The following is a 21,575-nucleotide window of genomic DNA, read 5'->3' on the forward strand; positions in this document are numbered from 1 at the left end:
CACACACACACACATATATATGGAGTTTCAGAAGAAGTAAGATCAATTAGTCATTGAAAGATACAGACACCAAAAATAGAGAACAAAATAAGGAATCCCATTGGGTTGGTAAAAGAGGGTGCACCATGGGTATGTCCTTCTAAATAATGATTAGAAAAAAGCTAGCAGCAAAAATGAAGACAAATCAGCAGGCTTGGCATGGAGAAAAGGTTTTACCAACTAGGGAAAAGGGCAGAGAGGCACAAGAGAGCCCGTTGTGCAATGGGGAAATAGAAAGGGGGATTGTTTCTTTGGTTTTTGGTTTTTGTTTCATTTTGTGTTGATTTGGTTTGTCTTTGGAAGCCCCCACTGAACAGGAGAGACTCAAGATAGGAGACAGATTTGGATTTATCCAAATACTGTGAACCAGTCGCCTGGTGTGAACCAGTTGCCTGGTAAGATAGGCGGTGATGAAGGATAGGACAGTCCTCTGTTGTCTGAGATTCATTAAAAGATTTAAGGGATGGCCAGTAGATTGAGCCTGAGGATGAGAATGACAGATTTTCTCAGAGTCTGAGAGCTTCTTTTTTTTATAGCTTCAGGCTGGCTCTCTGGTCTCTGATGGTCACATTTCCTCCCAATCCTACAGTGTTTGGGTTGAATGCCTTCCCACTCTTGCTAGCTGCTTCAGGCCTGCCAACACCCCCTGGTGAATAGTCTTTTAGTTGCATTCTTTTCAGTTAAATCATGTTGCTTGGAACATGTTTCCTGTCTAGAAGCTGACTAATTCAGTGAGGTACTCAAAAGGCCATGGCTTTGCTTTCCTTCAAAACACCCACATTTATGACCAGAAGAAAAGTGGAAACAAACAAGCAAAAAAAGTTAAAGTCATGCCTACTCGTTAAAGAATCAGCCACCTTTTAAGAGAGAAAGTAATGGAAAAGAACTAGCTTCCCCGTCCAGTTTCTAGAGTTGAAGATTTGAAAACCCCCCCGCATGGCTGGACTTGCCTTCAGTGACTCACTCCTACATTGTATCTGTCCCAAATCTGAACAATTTAAGCTCAGGGTTAGAAGCCCTTTATCAGAGGACTGCAATGCAACATGTGGAAATAGCTCATTTTTAAAAGAATTTAATAAGAAATGAATGTGCATTAAACCACACACACTAATAGTGGGAGGCATCAACACCCTACTCTCCACTGAACCTGTCTGCCAGACAGAAACTCAACAGATAAACAAGGGAATAGATGTTATGGCTCAAATGGATTTAACAGATATCTATAGAACATTTTATCCAAACATAAAAGAATATACCTTCTTCTCAACACCTCATGGAATGGTCTCAAAAATTGACCACATACTCAGTAACAAAGAAAACCTCAACAGATACAAAACAATTGTAAAAACTCTATGTATTTTATCAGATCACCATGGCTTAAAGTTAGAAATCAGCAGCAACACTAATTTCAGAAAGCCCACAAACAAATGGAAATTGAACAATGCTCACCTGAATCATCACTGGGTCAAGGAAGAAATTAAAGACTTCCTTAAAATTCAACAAAAATGATCGCATAACATACCCAAACTTATGGGACTCAGTGTAAGCAGTGTTAAGAGGAAAGTTCATAGCACTAAATGCCTACATAAAGAAGCTGGAAAAATCCCAATCTAGTGAGTTAACAGAACACCTGAGAGCTCTAGAACAAAAAGAAGTGAACTCACTTGGGAGGACTAGATGACAAGAAACATTCAAAATGAGCGCTGAAATTATCCAAAGAGAAACAACAAGAAAAATAATACATAGAATTAATGAGACAAAGAGTTGGTTCTTCTAGAAAAACAACAAAATAGACAAACCTTTATCCAAACTAACTGAAAGGCAGAGAGAGAATATCCAAATTAACAAAATCAGAAATGAAAAGGAGGGATCATATCAACAGAGAATCATCAGGTCATACTTCATATACCTGTACTCCACAAAATTGGAAAACTTAAAGGAAATGGACAATTTTCCAGATGAATATCACTTACCAAAATTAATCTAGACCAGAAAAACAAATTAAATATAACTATAACTGCTAAGGAAATAGAAACAACCACCAAATTCTCCCACCCCACCCCCCCAAAAAAATTCCAGGACCACATGGTGCAAAATTCTACAAGATTTTCAAAGAAGAACTAATACCAATACTTCTCAAATTGTTCTACATAGTAGAAACAGAAGGAACATTCCTAAACTCTTCTTATGAGGCTACAGTTACGCTAATACCAAAACCACACAATGACATTACTAAAAAAGAGAATTATAGACCAATTTCACTCATGAACATTGATGCAAAAATACTCAATCCAAATCTACAAACACATCAGAAAAATCATCCACCATGACCAAGTAGGCTTCATTCCAATATATGAAAATCTGTGAATGTAATCCAACATATAAACAAACTGAAAAACAAAAATACCACATAATCATCTCATTAGATGCTGAAAAAGCCTTCAACAAAATTCATGATAAAAGTTTTGGAGAGCATGGGGTTACAAGGATCATGCCTAAGCATAATAAAGGCAATATACAGCAAGCTGACAACCAACATCAAAATAAATAAAGAGACACTAAAAGTGATTCCACTAAAATCAGGAACAATACAAGGCTGTCCACTCCTCCCTTCATATCTATTCAATATAGTACTTGAAGTTTTAGCTAGAGCAATAAGACAACAAAAGGAGATCAAGGGGATACAAATCAGCAAAGAAGAATTAAAACTCTTACTATTTGCTAACAATATGATAGTATACATTAAGGACCCCAACAATTCTACCAGGGAACTTCTACAACTCATAAACACCTTCGGTAATATAGGATACAAGATTAACTCAAAAAAAAAATCAGCAGGCCTCCTTTATACAAATGATAAGTGGACTGAGAAAGAAATCAGAGAAGCATCACCCTTCACAATAGCCAGAAATAACATAAAATATCTTGGGGTAACTGTAACCAAACAAGTGGAAGAGATGTATGACAAGAACTTTAAATCTTTGAAGAAAGAAATTGAAGAAGACACCAGAAAATGGAAAGATCTCTCATGCTCTTGGGATAGGTAGAAATAACATAGTAAAAATGGCAATAATACCAAATGCGATGTACAGATTCAATGCAATGCCCACCAAAGTTCCAGCAAACTACTTCACAGACCTCAAAAGAACAATGCTCAACTTCATATGGAAAAAGAAAAACCCAGGATAGCCAAAATGATTCTGTATAATAAAAGAGCTTCTGGAGGTATCACAATCTCTAACTTCAAAATCTACTATAGAGCTACAGTAATGAAAACAGCCTGGTATTGACATAAAAACAGACAGGAGGACCAACACAATTGAATGATAACCTGGATATCAATCCACACACCTAGGAACACCTGTTTTTTGACAACAAAGCTAAAAATATAAAATGGAAAAAAGAAAACATATTCAACAAATGGTTCCGGCATAACTGAATATCAGACTGTAGAAGAATGCAAATAGATCCTTACCTATCACTATTCATAAAACTCAAGCCCAAATGGATCAGAAACCTCAACATAAAACCAACTACACTGAACCTCATAGAAGAGAAAGTGGAAAGTACACTTGAATGCATTGGCACAGGAGACCACTTACTGAATTTAACCCCAGCAGCACAAACACTGAGAGCAGCAATTAATAAGGGGGACTTCCTGAAACTGAGAATCTTTTGTAAAGCAAAGGATACAGTCAACAAGACAAAATGGCAGCCTACAGAATGGGAAAAGATCTTCACCAACCCCACATTGGACAGAGGGCTGGCTGATCTCCAAAATATACAAAGAACTCATGAAATTTGCCATCAAAAGAACAAGTAATTCAATAAAAAATGGGGTACAGAACTAAACAGAGAACTCTCACCAAATATATCTTATATGGCTGAAAGACACTTAAGGAGATACTCAATATCCTTAGACATCAGAAAAATGAAAATCAAAATAACTCTGAAATCTTATAACAGTCAGAATGGTCAATATCAAAAACAATGATGACAGCTTATGCTGGAGAGGATGTGGGGGTTAAAGGAACACTCATTTATTAGTGGTGGGAGTGCAAGCTTGAATAATTGCTTTGGAAATCACTGTGACAATTTCTCAGAAAATTAGGAAACAGTTTATCTCAAGACCTAGCAATACCCAATACTAGTATATACCCAACAAATGCTCAATCATACCACAAGGACATGTGTGGCTTTTAGACATAAAGAAAAACTCCCTGCAGTTCACAACTGCAGAGAAACTAGACAACAAAGAGGATCCTAAGAGAGACTTAAATGGATCAACATAGAAGAAGAAAAAGACAAGCTCTCCAGGGTAAATTGGGAGTCTGAGGCTCACAGAGGACAGGGAAGAGAGAATGTAGAAGGGGAGAGGGAAGGAAGGGAGTGTAGTGAAGAGAAATTTATAGATCAATAAAAACAATAAAAAGAAATGAATGTGTGATCAATTCTTTTAACTACATATATTGGTTTTCTAAAACATCAGTTTTGCAATTTAAATAATTGTCCTATGAGGAGTATAATCCCTAAGTTTGATCAGATCCTAAAAAATTCCTCCAGCCGGGCGGTGGTGGCGCACGCCTTTAATCCCAGCACTTGGGAGGCAGAGGCAGGCGGATCTCTGTGAGTTTGAGACCAGCTTGGTCTACAAGAGCTAGTTCCACGACAGGCTCCAAAACTACAGAGAAACCCTGTCTCAAAAAAAAAAATTTCCTCCAGGGACAAGTCATGACTTGGATATCATGTTAACACATAAGAACTTTTATTTATGAAGCAATATGGGTACCACTAATTCCTTTTTAAAAATATATTATAGGTTTTCAACTTGAAGTAGGTTAGTGGCTCTGGTGGCATATGGAATATCAGATAGATACAGGAGGTAGAGGCAGGAGGTTGTACATTTGAAACCAGCCTGGGCTACCAGTACCCATATCATCAGAAAAAAAAAAAAAAAACAAAGCAAGAGTAATTTTATATTACTAAAAAAGTTATCTATTGTAATGTATAGAAAATGATCATAACTAATTTACTTGGAAAACAGAAGACTCCATAAATTAGAGCAGCTAGAAGTACATTCTGACAACAAAGGTTCGTATCTGCTGTGTTGACCCTCTTAACTAATACTTAGACTCATGCTTCATACATAATAAGCATTGAATAACTGTTTGTTAGAAATGAACAAAGTTATCTAACTGTTTTATCAGTAAACATTACAAGCAGAAAGGGACAAACATAAAACAACACAAACATACAAATTAATGGTTTGAGACCTTGGCAACACAGGAACAAAGGGCTGCACGATGCTTCATACAGATCAGAAAAGACTCATCCCCCACTTTGAACAACCAATTCTTAATGCTTCATCAAGAGGATCTACCTAAAAGATAAGAGAGCTGCTCCAAAATGAGACTGTAAAAAGGAGGATATTCTACCTACACCAAGGAGATTGTGTCCTCCTCCCACCCCCAGACGCTATATCAGAGGATTATACAATAAGTGGGTTAAATGACTGACATATTTTTCAAGTTTAGAAGCGAGACCTCCTGTATCAAAAGGTATTTTTAAAAATCTAGTTTCTTCTGAAGCTTCTGCCTCTTTGTCTTGAAGGTGTCTGCCTTCTTCGTGGGTTCCCTGAAATCTTTGTTCCATGTGTACGCAACCAATATGTCTATTCTATGCCTACATTTCTTATTCTTGTTCACAAGCATCAGTCATATTAGGAGTGATCCCACTATCACATTCTTATTTTAACCAATTTCCTCAATTACAGTCACTTTCAGAAGTATGTGAAGCTAGCCAATCAGCATATTTCTTTTACGGAGATACAACTCAGGTAAGCAGAGAAACTATCAAGATATCAAAAGCAGCATTCTGCTTATGCCTGCATGTGTCAAACTTAAAAGAATTTTCATATGTACACTCATACTGAAGTGGAACAGAAATAGAGAATTGTGGCTGATAGTATAGAAGGAAGAGGTGGGGTGGTAACACCTTCATCTTAGAATGTGATCTGCATTTTCGGCTGAGAAAGACAGGAAACTGCAGATGCCACCAGAAGATATCTTGTTAGTGACAAAAAATAAAATGCATTTACTTGTGGGACAAAGTGTTGTATGGCCTTATACATCAGCAATAACTCTCATAAACCTATCTCAAAGATTAGTTAACAGGAGAAAATTTTATAATTTTTAACCTTGCTGTAAATTACATTTCGGAAATGTACATACATATATAGATAATGTATATATATGTATAATGTATACATGGTGTGTAGTGCATATAATCAACATATACATCTGTATACACACACACATACACACACACACACACACACACACACACACACACACACACATATATATATATATATAATCTGATTGACCTGGAGAGATGGATCAAGAGTTGAGAGCACACATTGTTCTTACAGAAAACCTACATTCAGTTTCCAGCAACCATGTCAAGTAGAGCATAGCTGTCTGTCCCCAGCTTCAGGGTGAGATCTTATGCCTTCTTCCAACTCTGCAAGGCAACCGCACTCACATGTACATGCCCATACAGAGACACATGCATGCATATAATTTTAAAAATAAAATAAAATATTTTACAATAAATAGATGAGTAAAATGGGAAACACTCTTAGCAGCCTTTAGAAGTGCAACTTGGGCGTTCCCCAGATCCTTCATATACCATTGCAAAGGCATTACTTAACTATGTCTCTTCTAGAAGAAGGAGATACCCATGTCCAGTTATCTGTCTCTTTCCCTGAACCCCTCTCTTTCTATTAACATCTGTGCTTCAGATTTGTGTCGCAAATGTCATAATCTCCAACTCACCCTCAAATTCTTCTCTTCATCAAAGCTGTGAATCCTGGTTTGGCCCAAATAAAGAGGTCTTGAAGGGGAAAAGGACCCTCAGGCTTCTGTGGGTGGTGGATTGGAACTGTGCCTCTATCCTCGCTGGTGACAGTACTAAGGGGAGTTCAGAGCCTTCACCAGGCTCTCATGTAGCCCTGCTGCCCAATCCCTTTCAGTATAACTCATCAGCCGTTATCTACAAACATCCTCTCTACTTCCTGTTGAATTTCACCTTTTCCTTCCATCCCTAAGGAAGACTGTCTGTTGCTCGAAGATTTTGCAGCACCACCTGTTCCTTTAATTAGTAATCATTTGAGGGAAGTATCAATAATCCAATGACCTAAAAGTGTTTTTATGTCTTTTTGTCACCTCATTGTCTATTACAAATGAGTTCCACAGCTCTTCTTAAGTATTTTCAGCTTCCTTGATACTCACATTCATCTCTCGCTGTACTTCCCGTGTTTATTACCTGTACTCATGGGTAACATCTCACTCCGAAACACTGACAGCCCTTTCTGACTGTCCTCATCCTGTACTTCACTGAAGTCAGTGTCTCCACAGACAATCCTTCTGGTAACCTTATCTCGTTATCTTTGACCTCCTTACACAGCACCATAGACTGAGTAAATTAGAAAGTAAAGTGGTTTATTTCACTTACAATCTGATCAAAGATAAGATGGATTCATCTGATAGCAACCTTCTTGCTGACAGAATCCCAAGGTAGTGCAGAGCATAAATGGCAAGAGATAAGACATATATGGATATGTGTGTGTGCACGCACACACATGCATGCTTATGTGTCTGTCTCTCCTTGTTCTTATGCAGTCAATACTATTTAATCATAGGAACTTTATCCTGATGGCCTTATCAAACCTAATAGTCTCTCCCTGCTTTAGACATGTTAGCCAGGCAGTTGGATTGTTTCCACTTTCACAGTACCTCACAGTGGGGATTAAATGACAACATAGCAGAGTGCACAAGTATCTAAATATAATGGCTCTTCCAATGATCTGCCCTGTCCAAATCTCAACCAGACACTCCCAGAACGAATTAGTAGCATTGTTATTTAAACTATGATCCTTCATCAGTCCCTTCTCTCTTATTAGGACCCCAACTCTGACTGTTCTACAACCACATCAGAACCTGAAATGCATTGCCCTCCCATCCTGGAGTTAATCACACTGTCTTTTCCTCCCAGCATTCTTCTTTACTGGTTTATAATCTGCATCCCATTGTAATAATCGCTCGCTAACTGGTACACTTGATCCAGTTGCGGGTCTTCCTCATATTTATTTTCATGGAAATATCACAAAGATAATCTGCTACCAATTATACATATTTTCCTGGTAAATTAATTTCCTTTTCCAAGAGGCATCTTGTCTCACACTTCCAAGGTCCTTGGTGATATTTATTATTAGTTCCATAGCTTACTGTGAAAACAGAAGCATTGATAAATTGACTCCCATTATTTAAACGTTGGGGTCTACTGTAAAAGTCCCCAATCTCTATGTTATGCTGAAGTTGTTACTGTAAAGTTCCACAACTGTATAGGTGTACAAAATTACCTGAGGACTATTCAAATGACAAATTTCTCATAAAGAAAGTTTTAAATAGTTACATGAACCTAAGACTTCAATTAATAAATACAAATTTATTTGCAATTATTATCAAAATCTTAAGATTTTTGATTGTGTACTTTTCATAAAATGTTCTTTAAAATTTATGTATGGAGGGAGATCTTAATTTAAAAAAATCTTTAAGTTGAAAACTATTAGAACTTTTACAGCAATGAGCCACACATCCGGGGCTTTGGTAAGAAAGAGGTATTCTACAATGAATAGTCTGTAGATTTTCTGAGAGCCTGAAACCAGGCTTGGTAAAATAAAATGAATCTAGAAAATAAACTTCCTATAAGAACAAAGTAAAAGGAAACTCTACTCCAAAAATTACATAAATATGTTCTTGCAAAATATCCTCGTAATCCCTAACATTAAACTAAACTTTATTAGATGTGAAAAAAGTAGACATAAAAGATAAATGTAAAAAAAGAAAAAAAGAAATCAATGAGAACAGAGACCGAGATGGCCCAAATTCTGGATTTAGTAGGCAAGGGCATCAATAGATTATCATAAGTATTGCATGTGTGTTATTGAGCTACAGTGAAGTAGATGGTCTTAGTGAGTTGTGAGTTGGGGAGCTTCAATACAGAAGTAAAACTACATAAAAATCCAAGAATAGACATTTAAAATGAGTGCAGAAGTAAACTTTATGATAATGAAAGAACAGTGACATCAATGAAACTAAATTTCCGTGGTTGAAGGATTTGCATAGGAGGAAAAAGCAGGCCACAGTTCTCTCTATGTGCATTAGGTCAAGTGTAAAACCTAACAGAATTTATGAAAATTGCAACAATGACCCTTATAGGTCATGAAGATAAATAAAAAACTCTTGAATAAAATATTAGTAAATCAAATCAAGAGCAGGGCATGGTGGCACAAACCTGTAATTCACAAACTTGGGAGGATGAGGCAGGAGCATGCAGAGTTTGAAGGACAGCTGTGAAGATATCATGAGTTTGAAGTCAGCCTGAGCTACACAGTGAGATCTCTGTCAGAAAACTAGCTAACAATTGATCACCACGGCAGTGATGTAATGGACAAATTGAGAGAACCACAAAGGAGAAGTAAATGTAACCTTGATGGGCCTCTTGTAACAAAGGAAAAGATTGGAACCCTGTCAGAGGAACTGACCTTGCCACTTTTCAGAAGAAAACAGTCTAAGTTAAAGACCACACTGAAGACTCAACTATGCCTGCTGTCTTTTCAGGACCTGTGGCTGCCATCAGTCATGGATTTCAGAGTGGATACTGTAAACTAGGTATTAGAACAGCTCGAGTAGACAATTACAAACCCTTTGTGTGTGTGTGTGTGTGTGTGTGTGTGTGTTGTATTCCTCTGTATTCTTCAACATCAGTATGGAATTTTGCCATGGGTTTTCCTTTCCAAAACCTCAGGCTAAGGTGGAATGACCCAGAATGCAGAAGGCATACCAAAATATAATGGGTGAAGATTTTGTATGATGGTGTTAAATCCAGATCATGGGGAATCTTCAGCGTGGACCCAAGGATTAAGGGCATACTTCCTGCCGATAATGTGCAGTTTTGTATTCAAGCAGAGTGGTAGGAATAAGGCTCTGCATCAATAAAAACGACGGAGGCATTCATTAGCTGATTAAACTGAGGAGCTGACACTGCCTGTTCTCCCTCTCTTCACAAAGTCCCTTATGGACCTTCCATTTAATTACATCACTCCTGCCAGTAACTCCTCTGTCTTGGCAGGAGGCATAAAGGTCAGAGGTGAACAAAGGCTCTGTAGGGAATTAGTGAAAAGCTTAGCAGCAGCCAAGAACAAGGGCAATCATCCCTCCTGCTTTCCTAGTCTTCCAAGAGGACTGGATGGTGTCCAGGTAGCATCAGGACCCCAAACCAAGTCCTTTGGACTTTGTTATTAATGACAACAGTGCATTCGGCAACTTTTGGAGCAAATATGGAATCTAGTTAGTACTGTATGTTTCAAACATTTTTGGGAGGTGAAGTAAAAGAAGAAGAGATACAAACTAACAGAAAGTAATTTTCTCCTTAGGCTGCTACTGATTCCTTTTACAGGGTTGAACAGATAGATACTTAAGAATTGCTTCTTTTTTTTTTTTTTCTTTTTAAACAATGTATTCTTAGATACCATGGCCATATTCCTGTTTTTCTTGAGCTCACAAGGAAAATCTGTTCTTGGGCTGTATGGGCTGCATGATAGGGATGGAAGTGTCTGCCAGCCAAAGAATTGATTCTGTGGTATTATATCAAATCTGTGCATCTTCAGTGCCGAGTCCAATGGGGGGAGGCAGAGAGAGAAAGAGGAGAATCACCTTTCTAGTAGCTATGGCAAAATATCTACCATTTAAGGGAAGGCAGATTTATATCATTTTATGGTGTCAGGGGTAACATTCTGCCTTGTTGGGATCATATGGTTTCAGGGGTAACACTCTGCCTTGCAGGGGGGGGGGGGATCGTATGGCGTCGGAGGTAACACTCTGCCTTGGTGGGATCGTACAGTGTCAGGGGTAACATTCTGCCTTGTTGGGATCATATGGTATCAGGGGTAACACTCTGCCTTGCGGGGGGGCGGGGGTGGGGATCGTATGGCGTCGGAGGTAACACTCTGCCTTGGTGGCATCTTATGGTGCCTGTGGGGTAGATGTGACTCTACCCCACAATGGGGAAGACACGGCTGCAGTGGTGTGGCTAACAGCAGCAGGACTGTGCAGAAACCAGCTGCCCTATTACACCTAGGCAGAAGTAGAATGATAGACCAGGAGTGGGGCAAACTATGACCCTCACAGGCCTAAACACAGTAACTCACTAAACACAGACCTCACCCACTCGTGGTTTTTTCCAACCCTCCCCCCAAAACAGCACCGGCTGGGGACCAGGCGTTCAACCACAGGATTGTGTGAGAGGACATTTTACGTTCAAGCAGGAAAGGAAATAATTTTGCGTGCCCTAACTGGGACACCCAAACATGTTAAAGAATCTCTCCCCACAGTGACGATAACACCAGTATTACATAGGGAAAGGACAAAGATGTGGGTATGGGAGTCGGGGAGACAAGAACTATACGTACAGCAATCCCAGTCAGCTGGGGGTCTGGTCAGTCTTGCTCTGTGGGGTCCTGTGCTTCCCGAGTTTGAAGAATACCAGTACTCTCAGACTTGGTAAATCAAGTAAATCAAGCTTGGTAGCTCTTATTTGAGACAGGCTGGTAATGAGAGAGCAGGTAAAAGGAGGCAGCAGATTGGAGAGGCAAACAGACTCAATAAAGGTGAGAGCTGGGTCCTTTTTAAGGGAAAGTTGCAGAAGAATCCTCCCAACCCTGAGCAGACCTGAGCTGTAGCAGTCAGCAAAACTGATTGCTTCTACATCCCCCTCCCTTTTAGGGAATCCATTCCTCTGCATTCCCACCTGTCAGCAAAGCTAAGTGAAGTGCCAATAAATCCGAATTCACTCCATCACAGCAGTTAGTGGTCTTAGGATCAGCTGAGTCATAGACAGGCAGGAAGTACAAATTATACACGTCAAGGTAAAAATCTCCATAAATATGGACTCCAACTAAAAGTTTCTGTCAGAGGAAGAAATCTCATTGGGATACTGGCAACTTCATCTTGAATCTCATCTTTTTTTATTTGTTTGTTTATTAGGATTTTGATTGCTTTATTTATTTATTTTGACAAGGTTTCGCTGTATAACATCCCCAACTGTCATGGAAATCATTTTGTAGACCAGGCTGCCTTTAAATTCACAGAGATTTGCTTGTCTCTGCCTCCTAAGTGCTGGGATTAAAAATGTGTGCCATCATGCCTGGCAGCAATTTCTTCCACATGCATTGTTACTCAAACAGGTGCTGTGGACACATAATAACAATTTTGCTAATAAAACTAATCTGAACTTCTCAATACATAAGTTCAATTGTTATTAAATGTATCAATATTGTTGATGATTTCTTCAAAAAAAAATCTTGAAAAACATTGTGGCACAAAGACAAAATGGAACCTGTGGAGCAGGTGGCATCATGAACAACTTGTGACCAAATAAAATCACTGTCCTGTATGAAGCCTTGGATTGGAGCTGCTCTTTTGTATACTTCCTGTAAACTTTTGGGTCTCTGGATAGAAGGGCACAAATTCTTCCTCTGGTTTTGAATAAGGAAAATACGAATTTCTAGGCATGGTTGGCCACTAAAAAGGGCTGGAGTCCACATAGAGAAGGAGTGATGAACATTAGTCAAGGAGAAGAAGGAGACCCAACAATGCCATGTTTCAAGCTCTGTGTTAAATACATGTTACACTGTGTTACATTCATGTTCCCTTTAACCCCCATGACAACCTGAAAGAAGTATAAAATGCGGAAAATGAGGAGCCACCATCTTGATTTTCACACAACCTAGAATTTTGTGGGATACAGAGTTTGGATAAACGGCTGAAACACTAATAGAACGCAAAAAGTGGCCAAAGAAATGTTGAGGCAATGTGTAAAAGACGAAGCAGCGAAAGGCAAGGAATCTTTTCAATTGGAAAGTATGACCGTGGACCTCGGATTTAAAGATAATCAGTTCTCCAGGCACAGTGAGCAAAGGATGAGGATTTTTCTAGAAAAAGAGCTGTGGGAACACAGGGTGGTTTCTTGAGAATATCCTCTTACCTGCTCTGCACAGGAAGGCAAGGTCTGAGACTGTGATCAGTACAAGAGAAAGGGAAAGGCTAAAATCAAGGTTGAAGAAGAGCAAACAAGACTCCAGAGCACAGAATCTAATAGAGGTAGCAGAGGGACCAAGTGCAGACATATTACACATGAGTTAGTTTTTGTGAAGGGACAAAGGCTTTATATTAATCAATAGTCTACATCACATCTAAAAGCTACACAGAAGGAGAAGGGTGCACAAGTTATAGAGAGGCTCATTATTTGATACCGTTTTTAGCAGAAAAGGTTTTTCCTATAGGAGGCCTACCATCTTCTTTAGTGGTGATGCCCAAAAGAGTTCTTTCTCATTGATATCAACATTATTTTCAAGCACAAAAAGCTCCCTATAGTTTATTGCTGTGTCTGAATGCATATCTACTTCCTACCTTCTTCCTTTTTTCTTCCTTCTCTCTTTTTCAATCTCTCTCCCTTCTTTCCTTTGTCCTTCCCTCCTTCCTTCCTCCCTCTCTCTTTCTTTTCTTCTTTCTCTCTCTCTTTCTCTTCCTTCCTTTCTTCTTTCTTTCTTCCTTTCTTCTTTCTTTAGATATCTGTATATCTGTAGTTTACATACCATGTCAGCCATCAAGTCCCGCTCAGCTATCTGTCATCTCTCTCACTCAATGCCATATAATTCCTTCATGTAGAAGGCTAACAGATGCATATATCACTTCCCTTTTCCAGCTCTGAATTTGAATGCTTCAGAGATCCATGATTTTGAGAACATATATCCTACTTTCCTTGGAATAGTCTTGCTGTATGTGAAATAGTTGGAACTTATTCACTCCAACAGGTAAGGTTTAAGTGCCACATAAACGGAAGTGTCCAGGACCAGCCTCGACAAAACACCTCTTGCCAGGGTAGGGGCATGAGAGTTTAGAAATATAAATAAAGAATATGAAAATGCATGAAAAACAATTAAACAAAAACCATAGAATAATACTGGGGGTGTTCTAATGAATACTGATATTGTCCACATTTAATTTTCCATACAACTTTATACTTCCATACAAAAGGGGGAAGAAAGCAACAAAAGATTTTTTTCTTTTTGTATTTTTAAAATTTATTTATTTATTTATATTTTTTAATATAATTTTTTATTGAAAAAAATTTCTGCCTCCTCCCCGCCTCCCATTTCCCCCCCCGTCTCTCTTTTCCCTCCCCCTCCTCCCACTCCTCTCCCCCTCCCCCACTTCCTCCCCCTCCCTCTCCAGTCTGAAGGGCAGTCAGGGTTCCCTGCCCTGCGGAAAGTCCAAAGTCCTCCCCGCTCCATCCTGGTCTAGGAAGGTGAACATCCAAACTGGCTAGGCTCCCACAAAGCCAGAACATGAAGTAGGATCAAAACCCAGTGGCATTGTCCTTGGCTTCTCAGCAGCCCTCATTGTCCGCCATATTCAGAGAGTCCGGTTTTATCCCATGCTTTTTCAGTCACAGTCCAGCTGGCCTTGGTGAGCTCCCAATAGATCAGCCCCACTGTCTCCGTGGGTGGGTGCACCCCTCGTGGTCCTGACTTCTTTGCTCATATTCTCCCTCCATCTGCTCCTCCTTGGGACCTTGGGAGCTCAGTCCAGTGCTCCAGTGTGGGTCTCTGTCTCTATCTCCATCCATCTCCAGATGAAGGTTCTATGGTGATATGCAAGATATTCATCAGTATGGCTATAGGATAGGGTCATTTCAGGTTCCCTGTCTTCAACTGCCCCAGGAACTAAACAAAAGATTTTTTTTTTAACATGATACAAAGGATGACTTGGACAGTTAGTTGTTTTAATACTTTAAGACATCAAGTTATTAGCATTCTGTTGTTTAAGCAGTGAAGCCACTCTAGAGCAAGTATCCTGACGGCAGCTATTCCCCAGGTAACCTCCTATTACAAAAGAAGAAGCAGAAATATCGTTACATATCCTGACCGTCTATCAGGATAAAACAGATCTACTTGGATGAGCTATATTAATGTCGAAAGAACCAAGTAACCACATCCTAAGTCAGGACCTATTTCTACACTTGTCAATCATTTTGAGCAACCTCCAAATTCTCTGATCACCAGACAAGGTGAAAATATGCTCACATTTTTGCACCTCTACACAGAAGCACAAATCTATTCTTTTAATTATTACCTATCTCTGGGGACCAACAATTCTGGTTGTTGAGACAGATTTAGTTATAAGTTAGACAGACTTAGTTATAAATTAGGCAATACAGATGAGAGTTAAAAACTTTTGCTGCAATGGGCACTGTAGAAAACCCCAAACCAAATATGGCTACTTGATTTAGAGTTGGGATATGAGATTTTTCAGGAAAATCTCATGGTTCAGTGATAGGCTATGACTGGGTGATGAACCTAGTCCCGAGGAATCAATAAGAGAGTCGACTGAGGAAGTGACACTTTCACTGAACCTTAAAATGCAGAGGGAAAAAAAAGAACAGAGATAGACAGACAGAAAGACAAGGGGTTTCCTACCAGGTGCATTTTTTTTTTTTTTTTTGGCAGAGTGAGGCTTGGAAATTTTGAAGAACCGAAAGACTGCATCTTTGGTTAAGTGATGTCAAAAGAAGATAGACAATGATGAGACTAGAGAAGTGGATGAAGACTGCATATAAACTTCTGGTTTATAATGGACCAATTTTATATTGGCAAATGATAAATATATAGACGGTTTTAAGTTGGTGTATTATGGACAAGCATTTCTACTTCTCAAGAATTATTCCAGTGCCTCTGAAAATGTGTTGATGGGAGGCACTGTGAGCGAGAGGAGACTTGTTAATGTGGCTGTTTTAGTTGTACCAATGTAAAGTGTTATCCTTCTGGCTCTAAAGAGAGAGCAGAAGGGAGCACAAAGATTCCCAAAATTAGTGGGTGTAAGTGAAGATGCTGTGACACTGAAAAAGGAGCAGGAACGGGAAAATGAATGTCTTTCAATGGTGCAGGTAAACAGGGCCATTTAGTACAGCAATGATCATGAAATGGAAAGAGAAACCACTTAGAGGTAAGCACAAGGTTTAGGTTCACTGAGAAACTAATAAGAAACCCAAGAAGCAAACCATCTTGGGATATGCAATTTTGTTACTCATAGGAGAGGTAAGAAAAGAAAGACAAATTGTTTCACTGGCTGGTGGTAGGAATCCAAATCACTATCTTTAGAAGCAAGCTGAAGAGCAATAGCAAAAGAGAATAGAGTCAAAGCCTGAGAGGTTTTAAGTCCACACAAGGAACCATGAAATGGTGACAATCAACATGGGGGAGAGCCAGAGAGTAGTCCTTGGTTAAAAACGACCTCAGCAGTGGGGATTAGGAGGGCATCCAAGGAAAGGAGGGGCTAAGTGTCTGATGGTTTTTGAAAGTGCTGCTTCAAGGGAGTTGGAAAGGAGTCATGAGCAAAAGGATGACATAGAAGAGTGTGTGGGTGCAGGATTGTAGGCAGACAATTTGACTTCAATGTCACAAGCTCCTACAAACACAGAAGAGGAGAGAAGCTCTGTTGTATGAGGCCAGAATTAACCTGACAACCCAAATGAATAGTGAATTAATAAGAAACTATAGAAATTTTTCTCCATAAAATGCCAACAAATTGACCCTGGCAAACATACACAAAAAAGATCATACACCATGACCATAACTAAGGTATGCTAAGTAGAAAAAATTCAGAGACTATATATATTATTGATAGAATAAAGAGGTACTTTATTTCAAGATACCTTAATATATGGAAGAAAAGAATTTATAAAAGTCTGATGTCCTTTCATAGCGAGTACATAAAAGTAGGAAATGATAGATACTTCTTCAATATGAAAACGACCCCTACAAAGAAACAACAAAACAAACAGCAAGAACAGTGAAAAGCTGGAGTGACTGAGGAAGCCCTTTCTCAATGTTTCTATTCGTCGTTGCGCTGGGTATTCGGGCAGGGTGACTGCGAAGCCACCTATATTGGAAAGGAATCCCTTATAGTAGCCATGCATCCACCAACTCCTTTGTGACTAATAGGTAAATAAATTGTTTTGGAATGCACTTACATACCATTAGTATCCACCCAAACTGAGACTAAAAGAATCATTATGTAACACTAGAAACCTATGTTGCAGATTTTTCTGCTTTATTCTTATCTACCTATCTGATGTTTCCATCAACATACTTGGTAGCACCCTAGCCTGTTGAGCTATCTCAATGGCCACAGGCTGTTTATTTTAATCCAATTTTGCAGTTTTCTGGAACAGATAATTTTATACCTCCTTTGTCCTTTATTCTCAGAACCTCTTTGGTTATTTGGTGAGCTTTGAATTTCCATCCAATTGTCCTTCCTTCCTTCCTTCCTTCCTTCCTTCCTTCCTTCCTTCCTTCCTTCCTTCCTTCCTTCCTTCCTCCATCCCTTACTCCCTCCTTTCCCTCCTTCCTGTCCTCTTCTTGAGTGTGTGTGTGTGTGTCCCCTCTAAGTCCAAGTCCACATGCCAGGCAAGCTCTCTCCTAATGAGCTGCACATCCAACTCTGTTTTATTCAATATGGTTGTTTGTCTGTTTACTATTCATAGGGAAAATGTCAGTGGAGTTTTGAGGCCTGTACTGAATCATCTGTATATTGCTTTAGGGAGTATGGCCATTTAACTAGCACTTCCAGACCATGAGCTCATAGATCTTCTTCATTAACTTTAATGAACATTTTATGGTTTTGCACACCCAGGTCTTTTGCCTCCTCAGTTAAGATTACTCTAGCGTTTTAATTTTGGGGTGCTACTGCAAATGACTGGTTTCTTGCCCTGCACTATCATCATCTTAATGGTGCTGTAACTTCTTTTATTTCTTTCCTCTCTCATCTTCTCTGTGAGTAGAACATTTTCCCTTGTGGTATGCTGTGAGTCTTTAGCTTTTAAATTTTTGTATATGTGCTATAGAGACTTACTATGACAAGAGCTACTTGGCAGCATCTTACAGTTATTAAAGGCTATTTTAAAAGATAAGAATTTAACTTTGAAATAAAACCCCACATTCACTACACATGTCCTTTTGAAACAGGCTCTCTTTATCTCTATGGAGCCCTGGTCCATCTGGAACTTGGTGTGTGGACAAGGCCAGACTGGAACAAACTCACAGGGATCCCCCTACCTGTGCCTCCTGAGTGTTGGGAGTAAAGGTTTGTACCACCACGTTCAATCATGTGTTATAGTTTTTATATACCACTTTAAATGTTTTTTAAATAGTGTCTTGTCTGATAAACTATGGTGATGATTATTATCTCAAAAGCTAGTGTCTCTGTGTCTGTGTATTAAAAGTTGAGGGACGGACATGCTATGTAAAAGGAGGCTGCTTGTTCATCCTGGACACCTAGAACTGAAATCATCAGACTGAATATGTATTAATTAAAACACTGCTTGGATTCGATTTGTCAGTATTTTATTTAATATTTTTGCATCTATGTTCATGAGTGAGATTCGTCTGTAATTCTCTTTCTTAGTAATGTCTTTCTGTGATTTGGGTATCAGGGTAATTGTAACCTCATAAAAAGGGTTTGGCAATGTTCCTTCTGGTTCTATTGTGTGGAATAATTTGAGGAGTATTGGTATTAGTTCTTCTTTGAAAATCTTATAGAATTGACTTTTGATAACTGTTTCTATTTCTTCAGCATTTATAGGTCTGTTTAATTTGCTTATCTGATCTTGATTTAATTTTGGTAAGTGAGGTAACCCAGACCCAGAAAGATAATTATCACATGTACTCACTCAAGTGATTTTTAGACATAAAGCAAAGAAAACCAGCACACAAATCATAATCCCAGACAATCTAGACAACAATGAGGACCCTAAGAGAGACATACATAGATCTAATTTACAGGGGTAGTAGAAGAAGATGACAAGATCTCCTGAGTAAATTGGGAGCAAAGCAACCATGGAAAAGGGTTGAAGGGGAGAGGAGAGGCAGGGAGGAGAGCAGAGAAAAACATAGAGCTTAATAAAAATCAATTAAAAAACACTGCTTGGTCCATTAGCTCTAGCTTCTTATTAGCTAACTCATATTAATTTAACCCATTTCTATTAATCTGTGTATTGCCAAGTGGCAGTGGCTTACAGGCAAAGATTTGATATGTCTGATTGTGGCGGCTACATGGCGTCTCTCTGACTCTGTCCTTCTTCCTCCCAGCATTCAGTCTAGTCCTCCCCATCTACCTAAGCTCTGCTCTATCAATAGGCCAAGGCAAGTTCTTTATTCATTAATGGTAATCACAGCATACAGAGGGGACTCCTACATCACCTCCTCTTTCCTGTTTAAATAAAAAGGAAGGTTTTAACTTTAACATAGTAAAATTACATATAACAAAACAGTTATCAAGCAAGAATTACAGTTACAATATTTCTATTTACTTTATCTTTTATTATAACTAAAGAAAACTATAACTATCTATCTGTTCTTCAAGTCCAACAAAGACTCCAGAAGTATATAATTTTACCTAAGTAAACAGGAAGTACATTGTAAGCAACTTCCAAAACTCTAGAATTGAGAGACATTTCACCATCTGGACAGTCACCAAAGTTCTTCTGTATTTTTGGGGCATCCATTTTCAGCCTACAGGCCCATAGTATTTAGCAGACTTTTCCATGAAGCAGGAAATTTCAGAGACAGTTCTGTCTATATTAGCAGTTTGCCTTTCTCTTTCTTCTGTATCCTACAGAATGTCTCTCAGACTCTTTCATGAATCAGGAACCCCAAAGGATTATCTTACCTTTAGGCAAGTTTAGCAGTCATTTCTTTGTGGATCCTGCATCCATTTCAGCAGTCTAGGCAAGAGCAGTTTCCTGCTCAAATGGCTAACCAACACCATAAGGAGCCTCTTTGATACCCATCTTCCTCTTGAAGTAGCTTGTGCTGCCAGGAGCAAATGTGTCTTACTCTCATAAAAAGACTTAAGTTCTTAAACATTTTAAGTGGCATATTCTGAAGGTCTCTGAAAGATTTGAAGAATAGCTATCTAACTGAAATATATCTCCATACATCTAGAAAATCCAACCAACATGACTACAAACTTGACTATTATAGATGATTGTTAATCTATATTACATTATACATTACCTCTTTTAAATGAACTGCACAATCACAATACCTTAATCAAGAGCAGAAATATACATATAGCAAGATTAACCTTAAAATTTCATCAATAAACCAAGATCCACACCAATGCAAATCTCTATAGCATATCCCCCTTTAAATGTAAAGAAGCACTTACAAACAATATTTGGGAATATGGGCGTAGTTTTGTCCAAAATTCTTCCTACTGTTTGAGGGCACTTTAATCAGGTCTTTCATGGTGTATCCTGTGTGCTAAGTTCATCTCAGTCAACAGTTGGGTGAAGTAATTTTTGAGGGTGTTCATGGCAACCTTTCGGGGGTTCTTGTTCCATCATACTATATATACCAGTCTGGAAGCAATCCACAGGTTCTCATCCACTGAGGCAACAAGAGAAGAACCTCTTTTCCAATGTAACATATCCTTAGATCCAAATTTGGAAGTCATGATACCTGTATAATATACATGCTGGTTTAGAGCAGCAGCTCATACAATGAAATGTCTCTCTGTACTTAGCTCTTTCACTGTCAAAAAATTCAAAGAAGACACAATAACATACATAATCCAGACTGTGTATATTCCATCTTTTCATGGCTTAGTTATTTTTACTCCATTATTTCTGTACTCTGTCACTTTAAAGACTTTACCCTTTTTTTAACCACTAACTTCCTTTTATGATTCTCTGTACTCTTTTTCTTCTCTCTCCTAAGCTTACATACATTTATCCAACACTGTGAACCATTTAGAGGTCTTTTTTTTTTTTTTAAAAAAATCTGGATTTGTCTTTATTGCATATCTGTAATTCTTTACTGTCTTGAAGAGCTTTTAAAATGGTAAGAAGCTTGGTTGTAGCTGCTCTGGATGCTGGCTCCACCTCTCTCCACTTTTATTAAAATGGTGGAGGCTTTAGGGTCTCCAGGAAGGAGCTGCACTTAGCACTTTAACTCTGAGAATGAGCATGCAGCACATAAACCCTTTTTATCTGAGTAATAGCTAAATCTGCCATGCAGAGCACTGCACAGCCTAGAATTAGCTCTGTGTATGGTGGTGGGAATCCGCCATACTCTCCTGCTTGTGCAAATCTAGTACACCTAATCACGTTGCCTGCCCAGGCAGGGAGCATAAAGCCATGGGCATGGTCTCAGCTACTTTCCTCCCAACCTTGAGTGGGCACACAAACACCTGGGCCCACAAATGCCATTTAAATGCACCATAGCCTGAGTTTGTGCTGGCAGCACAGCCCAGGAAGCCACATTTAAAAACTACCCTGCATTTTTTTTTTTTTTTTACTATGGCTGAAACAGAAAAACCTCTCTTATTGGAGCTGTAGCATGCTGCCAGAAA

Source organism: Alexandromys fortis, unplaced genomic scaffold (assembly GCF_014885135.2).
Source record: "Alexandromys fortis isolate MF-2015 unplaced genomic scaffold, M_Fortis_MF-2015_v1.1 scaffold_100_1_3062724, whole genome shotgun sequence".
NCBI lineage: Eukaryota > Metazoa > Chordata > Mammalia > Rodentia > Cricetidae > Alexandromys > Alexandromys fortis.